Source organism: Nipponia nippon, unplaced genomic scaffold, assembly GCF_047370975.1.
Source record: "Nipponia nippon isolate SJK-2023a ecotype South Korea unplaced genomic scaffold, ASM4737097v1 scaffold_3, whole genome shotgun sequence".
Lineage (NCBI taxonomy): Eukaryota > Metazoa > Chordata > Aves > Pelecaniformes > Threskiornithidae > Nipponia > Nipponia nippon.
This window is the reverse complement of record NW_028262347.1, coordinates 126,673,231-126,688,519: the sequence shown is the minus strand read 5'-3', so window position 1 is coordinate 126,688,519 and position 15,289 is coordinate 126,673,231. Positions and strand designations below refer to the sequence as shown.

Here is a 15,289-nt window from a genome sequence, read left to right as displayed (position 1 = left end):
AGGGATTGCGTGCAACAGCTCGACCGCTGGCCCTGTCCAGCGCCCCGGAGACACTTCTTTTTAGGGTTTTTAAAAAAGCTCCTCTAAGTTTCCGTCAGTGCCCGATTTCCCACTGGCTTCCACAGCTTGCTGGCGTTATTTCGGGTCTCAGCGGGAGCTCCCGCCCACCGCCGAGCTGCTCCTGCCGCCAGCGGGGCTGCAGGCACGCATCCTGCGGCTTCCGAGGAGCGCAGCACCGCTGCCCCGCACCCGGGGCCCCCGCTGCCCCGCACCCCGGCTCCCGACCCGTGCTCGCAGGGCAGCCGCAGATGCAAATCTGATTGTCCGCGTTTTAATGACACAGCTGCAACATAGCCAGGACTGAAAATGCTCCTCTTTGCATATACGTTTACATTTTACAAGTGAAATACAAACCCCAAAATAGCCAGGACGGGTTGCGCTCCAAATACGGAGTGGCCATTTGGGGGAAAATGTTACCTAATTTGAAATTTTCAGCCCGCAGCTGCAATTTAATTGCTTAATACCCACAGCAAGCAGTTTTCTCGTAAATTAATAGCATGAAATATATGAGGAAATTAAAATGCTTCTTTGGCACTTATGTTTTTGTGCCTCCTTACCTTCGTGGTATATTTTTAGAACAGGAGATGTTATTGCTCAGAATCTCATAAAAAGGATTTATAATAGTTAATAATTAGTGTATTAATGCACCAGACTGCAGCAAAATTAATACAGCCTTTGTCCGCCCGGGCTTGATTCATCGCTACGCACTGAAGCAGCAACAAAACCAGGCCTGAAAGCAGTGACTGATCCGGGGGAAACGACCTCGTGCAGGGAGAAGCCGGGGCTGACACGGAGGAAGCCTTCGCCACCCCCGCTCCGTCCCCAGCCCAGAGCGGCCGGGGGGCTGCGGATCACCCGGGGTGGGGGCAGCCCATGGGGATTGCCCCGGGGGTGGTCTGACAGCCCCAGCCCCACACACCGCCGTGGTGGGCTGCAGCAGCGTGGATTGGTGAGGACGTCGGTGCTGGGGGGACTGAGAGGAAAATACTGAACAACGACATGGTTAAACAAGAATTCTTGGGATAACTTAATTCTGCTGGAGCACAGGAGGGCCCGGCTCCTGGGGCACAGCGGGGACCAGGGGAAGGGGACGCGGCCCCGTTGGAGCATGACCAGCACCCGTCTCTCTCCGCATGGTGTCCCACGGGGACACCCAGCCTTCCCCTGCCTGTGTGTCCAGGGGATGCTCTGAGCCACGAGTTATTACCGGTTTAGCTAGAAAAACAACTGCAGTGAGTAATTGCCCTCTGCAGCCGTCCTTGGTGCTCAGGGCAGTGGTGAGGACGGTCCCAGCTGTCCCCCTCTGTGCCCTCTGGCCGCAGGGCATCACCCTGACCCAGGCGCTCCTTGGCCTCCCCCCTTGCTTCTGAGAAGAGGCCAAAAGGCTGGGTCGTCCCCAGAGACTTTCTGGTGTCTTTATCCTTTTTTTTTTTTTTTTTTTTTTTTTTTTTTATTTACAGTGACACCCCTGAGGACAGCTCTCTGGTCCCTGGGCCCCGGCTGAGCCTTGCAGAGGCATCACCGTCCCTCCTGCATGCTCTCAGAAACCAGCCGTCTTCCCCAACACACCGCATCTCCTTCACACACCCAGTCCTGGGCTCTGAAGTCAACCTCAAAGCCTTGGACACCTCATTCCAAGCCTGGAGTTTCTCCACTGACCGCCCAGTACTCACCCCATGCTCACCCAGCCCCGGTGGGCCCCCGACCTGGAGCCACAGGGCCCACGCAGCCCCCAGCCCCGGAGGATGCTGCACGGCACTGCCAGCACCCCCAGGGACACAGACATTTCCAGATGCAATGGTTTCCTCCCAGCAGCTGGGGTTGCAGCTGCAGCACCAACTCGTCCCAGGGGAGTCACCGTCCAGCCGAGGTGCTGGTCCCCCTCGCACACCTCCCTCTCCGGTGCTGCACCCCAGCTCTGCTCTGCCCGCACAGCCCCGGCACATGTTGGGAAGGGGGGAACCTGGTTTGGGGTGAAAGCAGAGCATTTGTCCTACAGCTTGCTAGCCCAACAGCCAGCTGCGTGGCTCCTCACGCTGGGCAAAAGCTGGAGGGTTTCTGGGGCTGAGGAGGGAAATTTGGGGTACGGTAGGTGCTGCGATTTGCCTCCGTGCCTTGAATCTGCCAGCTCGTGCTTGGGACTGCTGCTGTCTTGCTACAAGGTCACACTAACGTTGTTCCAAAACACATCCTCTGCATAAGCAGTTATCCCAGAGTTCACAGCATGAGCAGATCCCAGGATCTGTTCTAAGGAACCCAGGCTCACTGTAGTGCAGGATTATTTGTCCTGTCTGTGCTATTCCCCATCCGCTTCCAGCTGCACTGGCACTGAAACCATTGCAACTGGAACAGCTCTTAAGCCAAAATACTTGTCAGTCACATAACTGTTGTGAGCACTTCAGTGTGTGGATTTGAGGTGGTTTATAATCTCCTTGGGAGGAACCACGACTCTCAGAGCAGTACAATCTCATAGCAGAACCGTGTTCCACCAGCCATTACAGGCTGCAACGCAGCCCGAGCCCAGCAGGGAACACATGCCCAGCACTGGCAGAGGAATCAAAACTGAAATTTAAGGGACCACTGAAGACTCCCCGTGGGGAACGGCAATGCTTCTGTGGCAGCTTTATACCCCTTCTCGCTCAGCCCTGGGGAAAAGTGGAGTCAGGCAGGTTATCTGCAAGCCCGATGGGGCCATTTCGGCAGCCAGGCACCTGAAATGCTTTGATTTAAGCCTTCAGTACACACCAAATTAAAACTGGAGCTGATCAGCCTCGCCCTGGCTCTAGCGCCGTGGAACAGCCAAAGCAGCACAAATGCCCCTTCTCCCACCCTGGTCCAGCTCCAGGCAAGCTGACACCCTCTAATGACCAGGCTGAACGGAAAAACAGGATGTTTTCCTGCACCAGGAACCTCTTACTGACCCGAGTCGGCTCTGGGAAATCGTGACAGCGATGGAGTGGCTGAGGGGACTGAAGGAGTTTGTAATGTACTTCATGATAAAGGGCCTGTTTATATATTTAGCATTTTACTATGCCAAAATGCAGAGGGAGCACATTTTGATCTAGGCTTTCATCCTGAGGACTGGCCCTTCCTTCCCCTGACAAACAGGGCAGTGAATTTAGTAAGACAAGTTCTCCCTCTACAGATCTTTTTGCTAGTGATGAAAATCCTGTAACAATTAGCCTCGTTCCTTTGTCACAGCTACATGATTTCAGACATCTTCAAAAGATGAATGCCAGCAGAAAAATGTAGTAAAGAGGCAGGGTTCCTCACGCTGCTATAAAAATGTGGCCTGGTATCATTTCCTTATTCCCTTTACAGAATCCAGCAGGTAAAATACTGGCACTAATTTACTAACAGCTCCTCGTAAATTTTACGGCTTTTTGGGTTTGATTTTTCTGCTTTCCTCCCCCTAACATGTCTCCATACCCTCATGAGAGCTGCAATGCCAGGACCCCATCCACGGTCAGGACACAGGCAGGTGCAGTTGGCCACTGGTGAGAACAGGAACTACATGCTTAAAACACTAATCTGTGCTTCAGAAAGGTATCCCTGAAATCCAGGAACTATTTCATCCATCGGTGGTCGTTGTCAATATTTCACAGTAGAGCGGAGTCATCCCTGTGCTAGGGGAGACAGTGTTTGCTGTTCCCAAGCTGGGAGCTGGGCAGGGGACATCTGGGTCCCACGGGTGACAGAGGCACAGAGCCACTTGCTGGGAAACTGGCCAGATCTTCTGATCCAGCACTTTCCAGTTCATCAGCATGTTTTGTTTTTTTCTCTCATAGGCAGGATGCGCAGACAGCAGCACTTCAGCCAAAGCGTTGCTGCAGCACGAGCTGCATGTTGGGCAGAGGAAGCAGCGCCCGCCCCGACTGCTGCGGCCGGTGCAGCTGCAGCACAGGCAGCTGGGGATGCACAGCGACAGAAACCAGGCATCGCTAATGGACAGGCCACAGCAGCCGGCTTCCTCTGCTTGGGACGCTGCACCAGACAGCTTCAGATCACTTTAGACCACATAGTTTTAAAGCCAGCCTGCATACTGCTTCAACCCATGCCCTGAGCTACTTTCCCCAGGCGACAGGGCCAGTCCAACAGAGCAAAATGTGCCGGTCTCAGCTGGCCGGATCAGCCCCCGCGAGGTGAATCTCACCCACTGAGACTTTGTAGTTTGGACTCTGACTCGATGGAGATGAGGACGAGGGAAACGCCCTGGAGCTCTGCTCATCTGTGCTAGGGGACGGTCATGACCGTATGTCACCGCTGACGCAAGGGTGGCACGATGCCCGGAACGAGCTTTGCAGATCACTAACCTCTTCTTTAGCAGCTGCATTTGGCAGATCAGCTCTCCGGCCTTGTTCCCATCTGCGGAGTCCTGTGCCGTGCCCAGCCTCCGGCGCAGCACGGCTGCTCTGACTCCCGGGGCGCCAGCTCGGCAAGGCGGGGAGAGCCAACGACACAACAAACCGTGCAACGGGGATCCAGCTTGTCCTCAGGAGAGCTGACACGGAGCAGTGATACTGAGAACCGTTAAGACTGTATTGTTGGAACTTAAGAAAAGAAAAAAAATATTTATTAAGTAAATTCAGTCTCCCAGTGGAAAACCAGGAAGCATAGAAACAAAGTAAAATGTAACAGACACATTTGCAAAAGCTGCCCAGCACCTATATCAAAGCCCACCTATGCATCCTGCCTATCTGCTCTCCTATTTTTAGGAAGTAGCTTCAATTTTATTAAGTAATTTTCAGAAATCAGTACAGCCATTCATATGAAGGTTCAGTATATTAATAAATAAGCCAGACAGAGGAAACCCAGTAACAAGCCTTCTCCAGGTCATAAATTCATCTATAGTAGAGCTCACAAGTTAAAGCATTTCATCCAAATCACAGAACACATGCACACTTTATAATTTAAGTCTGAGCCTTGTTTTAAGAGGTGGCCTCAATTACTGGGACTCCCCTGAGATGCATCACTGGAAAGCCTTCACGATTTCTGAAGCAGAAACATGCTGCACAAGGTCTCCCTTATAATCTTAAGCCCTTACAAAAGGTATTTGATTCCATTGCATCCTGAAAGCAAAAGGAGATTTTCCTTGTAAGGTTTCGCAGAACACGCAACTCCTACACCTTGTATTTTCGGATTTGTTAATTTTTATTATTGTTGTTATTTAGTTAACTCAGTTATAGGAGGAGGTGAATCTGCTAGCAGCATTGCCTTCTGCAGTTCAGTTTTCTGAAAGCACTTCAGACCGCGTTTATAGAACTGCAGCACATGGATTCAACAGCGCTCCGAGTACCGCAGGTCTAACGCGCAGATGACCTACATTTTAGAGCAAGTAGCCATTCTCCCAGCAGCAAAGTCTGCCTGCCCTTATGCATATAACAGCAGGTACTGCAATAGCACAGGACAAACCAGCTTGGAAACGCTTAGATCCCCGGGAGGGAATGGCAGGACACAGACTACAAACCCTGCAGTTCAACAGCACTGTGCTTGACATACCTGAATGAAAACTAGCTGTACCCAGCTCCTGGCAGAACCCCTCCTGACTGGCAGGTTACCAGGCTGGGTCAGCCACATCTTCCACAGGCATCAGGCACGACGGGGGCTCAGCAGCCCTGGGCTGGGCTGAAATGGGGTCCTAGGCATGGGTGGGGTGAGGGGGACCCAGGTGGGGCTGGTCAGGGACATCAGGGCTGATCAGTGCCCTCAAGGCCCTGACAAAGCTAACCTTTCCAAAATCAGACATCTTTGATTGTTTCACTTCCTATTTATTTCTGCAAAATCGGTTGGCATCAGTGAGAGCTGTGCCTTAGGACTAACTGGGCAAGGAAATGGGGTTGTCCTACATATTATGATAGCAAAAGTTATTGTAGCTGATGCATGCTGCTGGCTCAGGGCTACTGAAGTCAGTGCAATCATGCGGGTGAGGCTGGGGGCTGCCTGGGTCTCCCCGGCCTCCCTGTGCCCCGGCGAGGGGCGAGAGGAGCTCTGCCAAGCGCTGTGCTCGCTGCTTGGCCGTGCTCGCTCCGGTCGCAGAGCAGCGAGGGGCTGGCGGGGGAGCACGGCAGGAGGGGTGCTCTGGGTGGGTGCCCTGCGCAGGCGCTCTGCGCCGCCTCCCCCAGCCCCGCTGCCCCCGCGCTCCCCTGCTCTGTGCTGCAGCCCGGGAGCTCCGGGTCTGCCTCCTCATCAGGGGGGCACGCTGGGCTTCCCCATTTCCACAGCTTTCTCCAAAGAATTGCTCCGCTTGGAAGGTGAAAGCACCGTTCTGCCAAACAGAAAGGCCAGGGGAATGGCACAGCTTGGCACCTTCACAGACAGGGGCACCTTCTTCTGAGAAAATAAATGGTATAAACACGCAGTCTGGCAAAACACGTGAAGATGTCCCCGTTTTATGTGGAAAGCCTAAAATGTAAATGCAGCATGTTCAAAGAGCTGGATGAAATAGGATTTATGTCTTCTGTTTTTAAATATTGGACATTTCCAAACAGTTTACACATTTGCTTCAGAAAATAGAATTCTACCCAATTCTACCCACATACCAGCAATGCGGCTTTAGCTTCCTGGGCATTATTTTCAGCAGATTTGTCCTTTCTTTTGTGCAGCGTTCATTGTCCAGCCTGACAGCTGCTCCTCTGTCTCTGCTCGCTCCTTTTTATCAGTAATCTCTTCTTTGATTTCTGTTTGGGTTTGTTTTTTTCTGAATGTCAAAGCTTATTTCTCAAGTCCTGAGCATACACAAAAAGACAAGCGATGTGACGAGAATGCACGTACAGCCGGGATTTTGAAAGCAACTTCAGCGTGGGCTGCACACCCATACCGGCAGAAACAGCCACGCGGATGCTGCGCGCGCTCCTGGCCTGAGTGCCCTCTGCCCGGCGGAGGAGCAGAAGAGCCCGGCACGAGCCCGGCGTCCCAGCACGGTCCCGCCGCGGCAGCGGTGGCCGGTGACCGGCGGCAGGCACATGCAGCTCCCCGTCAGAAACGCGCCTCTGAATGTCAGGAGTTTGACCTAAAACTCTCAAAGCATTTAAGGCGGGTGCCTCCTTGATGTACATGATCTCAGCCCGCGTTTTCTGGGATCACGTGAGGAAATGCTTCAGAGGGCCACGGGATTTCAGACTTTTTTTGTGAGAACAGACTTTGTCATTTCTGACAGAGCCTCACTAGCCGGGACTAGAAAACAAAAGCATAACAGATGGCCATCACCCTGTCAGGTCTCTACATCATGTTTTGACTCGAATATTGTGGGATGGATCAAGAATGGGAAGTGCGGTCAGTTCCTGTTTGAAATGAAAGAAGCCATACAAGAGTTAAAAACGCAGCAAAGCTATGGTAAATACTATGCAGGTGTTTATTATGGTGACATTTGAACAAGGAAATCCCCTCCGCTGGGCAGCAGAGGAAGCAGGCCTTCCCTGGAACAAGCAAATACAATAAACCCAGGCAAAGACGATTTCACAACAGGACAGGGGTTTCCACTCTCAGGAGCGCTCATCTACCTGCTGCAGCGGCTGGAGGGGAGGCTGGGAGCACCGTGCTGCTGGCACGGACCCCCATGCTTCCCCAGAGCTGCTGTGCCGCCATGCAATGCATTTGTCGCGTGACAAGCTGGGCTGGGGCACTGTTAACGTGGGGACTAATCACTGTTCTGACCATGCCGCTGTCTGCTCTGCGCGTTTGGGGCTGGAGGAGAAGTTCGTTCCCTCGGAGGGGCAGCTAGGTGCTCCGATGTGCCCCAGTGGCACTGCCTGTCCCCTCTCGGGCAGGGATAACTGCTATCGCATGCCATCGTGGCAACGTGTGGCATTTCTGCCAGCGGTGACACAGTGCCAGACATTGTTACTGAAATTATCAGCTGTTATTCTTAGACATGTGCCCTCCATAAATTGCAAGGTGCGGCCAACAACCGCCGCAGCAATAACGTTACCAGCACCGCAGCTCTGCACCGTCCTCCTGCAGTCACCGTGCTGCTGGCCGGCCCGCTCCCCGCCCCGTGCACGCCTCGCAGCCACGTGCCCATAAACCATCCTTCCCGGGGCTGTAAAACGGCGTCCTGCCCAGCTGATTCCAGGGAAGAGACCTTTCCATTCCCGGCAGCTTTAGCGCCCATGGAGTAAACAGCAACATAAATCAGCTGGGGGCAGAGGGAGGCGGGAGGGAGCTTCCTGCACGCTGCAGCAGCTGAGGGCTGGCGAGCAAGGCAGGCGAGGAGTTCACCGAAGCCCTGATCCCACCTCGTCTGTGCCCAGGCCCGCAGCAAGGCGGCGGAGCACCCGCAGCACCCAGCATCCTGCCCAGCGCCGGGCACAAAGTCAGAGGCTGGCAAAACAACATCCAAATGCTAAAGGTCACGCATGAACTTTATAACACTTTGTAACAACATCATACTTTGTACAAGTCCTTTACCTGTGCTTTGTCAAGCTTTGGGATCCCCTGTCTCAGACTTGGTGAGCAGTTATCAGCCTAAATCAGGGAGATCCACGGCTGTTATTATGTGTTACTAACGATTACTTCAGCGACTGCAACCACAGGTGCCATTCTTCTCCTCTGTGTAAAGCACTGGGGGAAGCTGAGTCCATTTAAAATCCCATCATTATCGTCTCTTTTCATTGCTAATGTTAACAAGTTTGCTAATATTCCAGGGAAAAGTTCCTTCTTGCAGAGATAGTTTAGCAGCTCCGTATTTAGCGGCGGACTTGGCAGCGCTGGGTTGACGCTTGGACTGGATGATCTTAAAGGTCTTTTCCAGCGTAAATGATTCTATGAGCCTATGATTCTGTTTGACCAGAGCTACGCAGGTTATGCATCACAAATCATTCAAGCCACAAATGAACTCCTTTCCATGGGCCATTCTGCAGGGCAGTCCCATGGGTGCACAGTATTCAGTATTTAGGAAGAAAGGGGGGTGAGGGGAAGCTTTCACACCTTCCGCGTGCCTTTGCTGGCTGCTGCTGTCACTTGCAGCACCTGGGGTCAGCTCACTGCTGAGAGCGTGGAGACGCTTTTGGACCCATGGCACGGGCACGAACCTGTGCTGTATTTCTGCCTCTCCCGTCCCCCCTTCTGTTAGACGACCCTGGTGACAGACTGATTAGCCACATGCGAGCCCAGGCCAGTCCCTTCGCTCGCTCCACCTTTGCTGAAAAGAAAGGTGCTTTCAAAACAAGGCTTAGCGTGCCTAAGCCCCAAATTGGTCCTGGGAAAGCCTCTCCTCCCCTAACCCTTGTGCAGGGAGAGCAGGGTGACTGCGCATCCAACTTCAGAGCTCCGCAGGTCATCAAGCCAGCCCTTGCGCAGGAGGCGCTGGAGGCGCTGGAGGCACTGGAGGCGCTGGAGGCGAGGAGCGAGGGTGGGTGCTGCCGCAGCCAGCACAGCACGCTAACAGCACTGCGCTGCTCCCGCCTCGGTTTCCCCTCTGCGGCTGCATCAGCCTGGGAAGGATTACTGTTATTTTCTCCGCTGGCATGTGGTGACCTGCCTTCGGCACCAGCTAACACATGGCAAGGAATGAATTCAGCCAGCCAGAGAAAGGAATTTGCTGTGGGAAATGCTGTCATTTTGACATTTGATTTTATCCAAAATTAGGGTGAGAAGTGGAGACACTGAGTAGTTTCACAAGATTTCAGCTCAGACAACAGCTAAATGAGCTGTCCTGGCATTCTGAAATCTCAGTGTGAAACTCTAATTTGAAATCTTTCATTTCAAGATACCATTTTAGACGCACAGTTCAGGGAAAGCTGTACCCTCCTGCTGAAACAATTCCAGGGAGAAATGTTTCAACTGACTTTAATACTGAATATGTAGGAGCTAAATACGTAATAACCAATTTGCCTATGCACAAGTGTGCTGTTCTGCATCTGAAGAGCAGCTATTTCTCATCTCTCTTCCATAAAATCCTGCAGAGAAAAAGTGAATTCCAGGGAAATACGGATGGATGCTATCAGAGAAACCCAACCTGAAATTCAAATGATGAATGCTCACAAACACTGACTGTGTCCTTTTTAATCAACTGCTGTTGCAAACTTAATTTATATTGATCATGAACATCTAAAGCTGGAGTGACTACAAACTGTGCTGCTCGTGTTTGCAAACAGCTGCTCTTCACTTACTTACAAATTGGTGGATTTTCATGTCCTCAAGGGTAAAAAAATATGTGGGAATAAAGTACTCTGATATACGGGATATTCCAGCATATTCTGGAATAAAGTACTGGAGCAAATAGGCTGGAGCCTGTTTCTGGCTTGCGTATGATTACGGCTCGTTAGGAAGGGCCGGGAGAGCGGTGGGAGGAATGGCGGGCTGGGAGGGCCGTGCCTGTCAAACAGGGCTTGGTGCCTGCAGGGACAGCCTCGTGCAGAGGGGCTGGCACGGCTGAGGTGTCCGGCAAAGGGCTCAGGTGCATGTACCCTTCACGTCATTTTAATAAGCTGTTTATTGCGAGTGTTAAAACTTTTCTCCCCAAGTTGCAGGAGGGCGGTGGGTTTGCAGCTAAGGCAACAGCGTTTTGTGCAGCCGAGCACCCAGCTCTGCGGGTGGCCGGGACGTGTCCCACCCCAGCACGAGGTCTCTGCTCTGGCCACGCTCCCTCCTCCCAGCTCACACTCAAGATAAGCTTTTCTGTGGTTTCCAGCTTAGATTTTCTAATTGCCCCCCCCGCCTGCTCCTCCTGTCCTCCCTACATCCTTCCTGGCTTACTTTCTCAGAGACTACAAAACTGGCAGCTTATGACATTTACTAGTGTTTTAAACTACTATTTTTTTAAAGCTAATACAGCAAGGAAGCCAATAACCCCCTCACATAAGCTTTTCTAGCATTTTATAAAAACGCTGGTGACAAAACTCTGCCTTAGGATCTTCCCCACGTCAGCCGGAGGATGCCCAGCAGGTAACATAACCCTGACGAGGAGTGTTCAAAGCGGCCGGAGCACACCGGGGCGGGCGGGCTGACGGCCGCACAGCTGGGGCGATGCCGACGGCAGGGCGTAGGGGGCACGGGGCCGTGGGGGGCCGCGTGGGCTGGCCCCTGCCCCGGCAGGGGACCGTGGCCGCCGAGGGTGCCCGCGTCCCCCAGCAGCACCGTGCCGCTGCAGCCGCTCTCGGGCAAGCAGGGGCCTGGCTCTCCCCACTCGACTGGTTTGCAACCAGCACGGCAAGTTGCTTAAAGTCTTCCTCCAAATGAGGTCATCTGGCGTCCCTTGGATAAACAGTATTAAATGTGTTTGATGTTTCTCTTCTCAAATACTCTATTATTTGCTTTCTTTATGCTCAAACCCAGAAGAAACAAGAAAGTCTGTGAAAAAAAGTGCCCGGACAAACAAATCTCCACAATCTGCACTGTGTTCATAGCGATGATCAGAGCCTGTTGCCTTCAGCTGCCTCTTTGTAGGGGGTATCTATCTCGGCAGGGCAGCCTTTGCCAGACCCTGATCCATGGGCGCGTTGCTGGAACGGAATCACTTTTCCCGAGCAGAAGCGCTGTCCTTCCAGCCCAAGCTCGCAGTGAGGGCTCAGTCCTGGGACACAGCAGGAGGGAGGAGGCAGGAAGGCGCCTCCGTCAGCCTCGCAGCCGGCGTCAGGCCAGCTCCTTGCCTGCCGTGGGGCTGCCCAGAGCTGGTGTGACCACCCAGCTGGGGGATTCGGGCTGCAGGCACAGCCCGTGCCCTAGGCATACCCTGCTGCGAGGGCCACCGGCGATGTTTTACATCTACCAGAACAGGGCATGGGGCAAAGCTTCCCCTACAGCGCTCTGTACGATGGACTGCCTTGTACAGCGAAAGGGAAGCCATCCCCCTGCGCGATCACTGTGTGATGGTGTCAATGAAGTAATATGGATATTTTAGATAAGGCCCAGACAGGCTGGGGATGGACTTGTTCATCACTTTTCCTTCTCATTTTGCAAATTTCTTTTTTTTTGAGGCCAAGTTTGACAAAACTGTTAACAGCCATTCCATAGTTTTCAACAGAAAGCCTTTACGTTACACTATTTTGCTTACTGGCTATACGTCTGATAAGAAGGCGTCACTTCTAGAACAATAAAAGACAAATTGTCTTCTACTTGCTTGAAAAGGACCTGCAGATTTAAACTTCTTCAAACCACAAACACCCAGCTCCCTACAAACCTCCTAGGCAGGGAACATTTCCCCCAAAGCTGCCACTGAAGGGGCCGTGAGCTCCATCTGGCACTGGGAGGGTTTGCTCCGCGGCCGCGGCCATCGGGCAGCTCCTGAGCGGGCTGGGGGCCGTGGCGGGGGTAGGGGAGAGCCGGGTGGGAGCAGGGGGACCCACAGACAGCCCCGGCTGGGGAAGGACGCTCGTCTGCAGCGCTGCTGTCTGCTGTGACGGAGACAGGTCATGTTTGCCATTCCTGTAGCTCACATCGCTAGAGGGGAGAAATTACCCGGGATGCGGCCCTTACGCTTATTCTTGAGTGCCAGCACGAGACTTTCCAAAGGAAAAAGGTGAAGCTTTGCTCAAGACCCACTCTGGCCCTTCCTCAGAAGGCAGAGGGACCTTTGGGATTCGGGAGTGTGCGGGAAATGTCACGGGAGCGTCCATTGCAGGCGAGGGACCTGCAAAACACAGGCGTTCAGAGGCTGACTCTGTGGGCTGTGCCGGGTGCCGTGGGCGGGGGGACGCGGGAGCCGGCGTGCCGGGGTGGCAGGAGCTGTGCATACCTGGGAGTTTGCCAATACCCTTTAGGGAGCATGGATGTAAATTCCCTGGCAGGAAAACAACTTGGAGAGCCTTCCTACCGGTGTGGTAAACCTCATACACAGGCTCTGTTCCTTGCTGAAGATCTGAGTCAAACAGATGAAAGGCCTGAAGAGACAACTTTGATCTGGTAAGAGGCTCTGCTGGCGACTTGAGCAGAGCGAGGAAACAGCGCGCCCGTGTCCGCGCCCTGCCGCGTGCCCCGCCATCCCCGGGGAGCATCTGCTCTCGCCTGTGTGCACTGTGCTGGGCATTTGGGGGCTGCTTCTCCCCTGAGTGTTTGTCCTCCCAAAGAAACGGAACCTCTGCTTCGCAAGGGGATTAGTCGCTCCTTCGCTGTGGTATTGTCTCGGGCTGCTGCTGGGCTCATGAAGGTCAGCCAGGGATGAGAAGGGGACCCCCATCCCCAGCTCTGCCGAGGGGAGGACATGGGTGTCCCTGAGGGAAAGCGCTATAAGGTGCCTTTGGGGACGCCCACACAGCGCTGGGAGGTCAGAGCATCGCCCGTGCGGCGGTGAACGCCTTGCTGCTCGCCCCACCTCGGTCCTGGCTGTTCCACCCCAGCCATCAGCAGGCAGCGCAGCCCCGCGCGGAGGGGCAGGAGTAATTGCAGGGAGGCTGGGGCGGTTATCGCAAGTGTGGGTGAGCCTCGGCGCTGAGCAAAGGTTGGCATCAGCTGGTACTTCAACCGGGCTGGCGCTGTCCCGAGCGTGTCACCCGAGGCGTGGCCTCAGGCTGACCAGGCATGGGAATGGGGGAGTTCAAACCCTGCGTGTGCAAGGGCAAATGCGTAACTCATGGAGATCAGCATATCCAAGCATTGCCCTGAAACAGGACTTTTCTGAGGATAAATGTGTTCCATATTCTACAAAACATCCAGATTCTCATCATGTATATATCAAAAGCTACTGTAAAAATAAGCAGAATGATATAGTAAGATTAACATCATCATCAGCAGATTTGAAGCAGAATTAAAGATATATTTTTTTTACATTTTAAGCATGAAACCTCTAATATCTATTCCTTGCTTGTTTGCTCCATTAAATGGTGCCTTTCCAGCCTGCCAGGCAGGCTCCTGCGATCGAGGTGGCAGGAGGGTAAGCCAGATGGGAGCTGGAGCTCGGCCTCCATCTCCAGGGGGGCACCGACACCACCCCGACACTGTCCCCAACCGCCGGCAGCCTGGGGGCTGCGGTGGGGCCCGGGCAGCCCCCTCCGAGGAGCGCAGCTGGGAGGTCACCAGCAAAAACTCTCTCTTGCTTTTAAGGAAGCTGAACGCAGTCTGCACGGCAACACGGCCTGGTGCAAAGCGCTTGGCTGCTCTCGGTGCAGATGCCAGCTTCACCCCTCGGACCGCAGCACCGTGAATTAAAAAAGGCTCCACGCAGGGAGAGACAAGCAGCTACCTCTACTAAATGGCATTTTATCGCTGTACGCAGAGCGACAGAGGGGAGGGGGGAAGACACTGAAAATGTCATTGATCACAAGGAATTTCTGCATAATACTGTGCTTTATCTTGCCATTTATTATGTCGCTACATAAGTAAAAGACAGTGTTTCCCTGCAGTGTTTTTGTTCTTTGGGTCAGAAATTGTCTTTGTAGTCTACGTGCGTACAATGGATAGCAGACAGAAATCAAAGCTATTATGATATATGACTGTAATACTAATAAGGAGATTTCCACAGTCCATTAGATATACAGTAGGACGAGAACATTACCCATCTAGAAACACGGTGCTACGAGAATACTTGGGCTCTGTGTGAGAAATCACAACCAACCAGCCAAAACCAGGGCCCAGGTGCCTGCACCCTCATTTTTCATTGCCTGTCACAAGATAAACTGGAAGCAATGGTGGCAGCAGCCCTGGAGCAGCTCAGCAGAAGGATGGAGCTCTGACAGCGAGAGGGGTTTCTGCCTGGGGGCAAGGGGAGCAGGGTTGCCTGGGGGTGAGCCACCAGCAGGGTTTGCCGGAGCTCTGGCCCACGGCCACCGCCGCGATGGGCAGGGATGCAACCAGATCCCCAGAATGGGCAGACACTATTGATATGCCACCAAATTACCCCCCCCCCCCCCCGAATTCACTTCTGGCAAGGGATCTTTTAATAATTCATTGACTGCCACAAATTTAAAAAACTCACCCTGAATTGGTAGCTATCCACATCTTCTTCAGCTGTTTCACTGCACTTTTCACCAAAAAGAAAACAAATTACCATTCTTTTAATTTCAAACACAATCAATAGGAAGTATCAGTCCATACAGTCCAAGGCAACTGCTTTCAGGAAACTGCTCATAAATATTCATTAGAGAATTAAAGAGCTATTAACAAGGGTAACTGTTGAGGAGCATTCATTAACTGTCTTCCAGAAGAAATGAAATTTGCATTTTTCGGTGTGGAAACCCACTTTGTGAAATGGCACCTTGCATGACAATAAAATGTGAGATAAAACCCGATGTGAAGGCAAGAAACACCCATTTCTGACACAAAGGACGCTTTGGATTGTGCAGCTGAGCCTGTCTAT

General features: G+C 52.9%; 1 protein-coding gene across 1 annotated transcript in view; it reads right to left on the bottom strand.

The window, feature by feature from the left end:
• Positions 1–1,643: 1,643 nt before the first annotated feature.
• Positions 1,644–15,289, bottom strand: part of PWWP2B (PWWP domain containing 2B) — an 80,886-nt gene continuing 67,240 nt past the window's right edge. The window contains exon 3 of the mRNA XM_087764530.1: positions 1,644–4,610. The gene's annotated coding sequence lies outside the window, so the exon portion shown is untranslated. The remainder of the gene's footprint in view (positions 4,611–15,289) is intronic.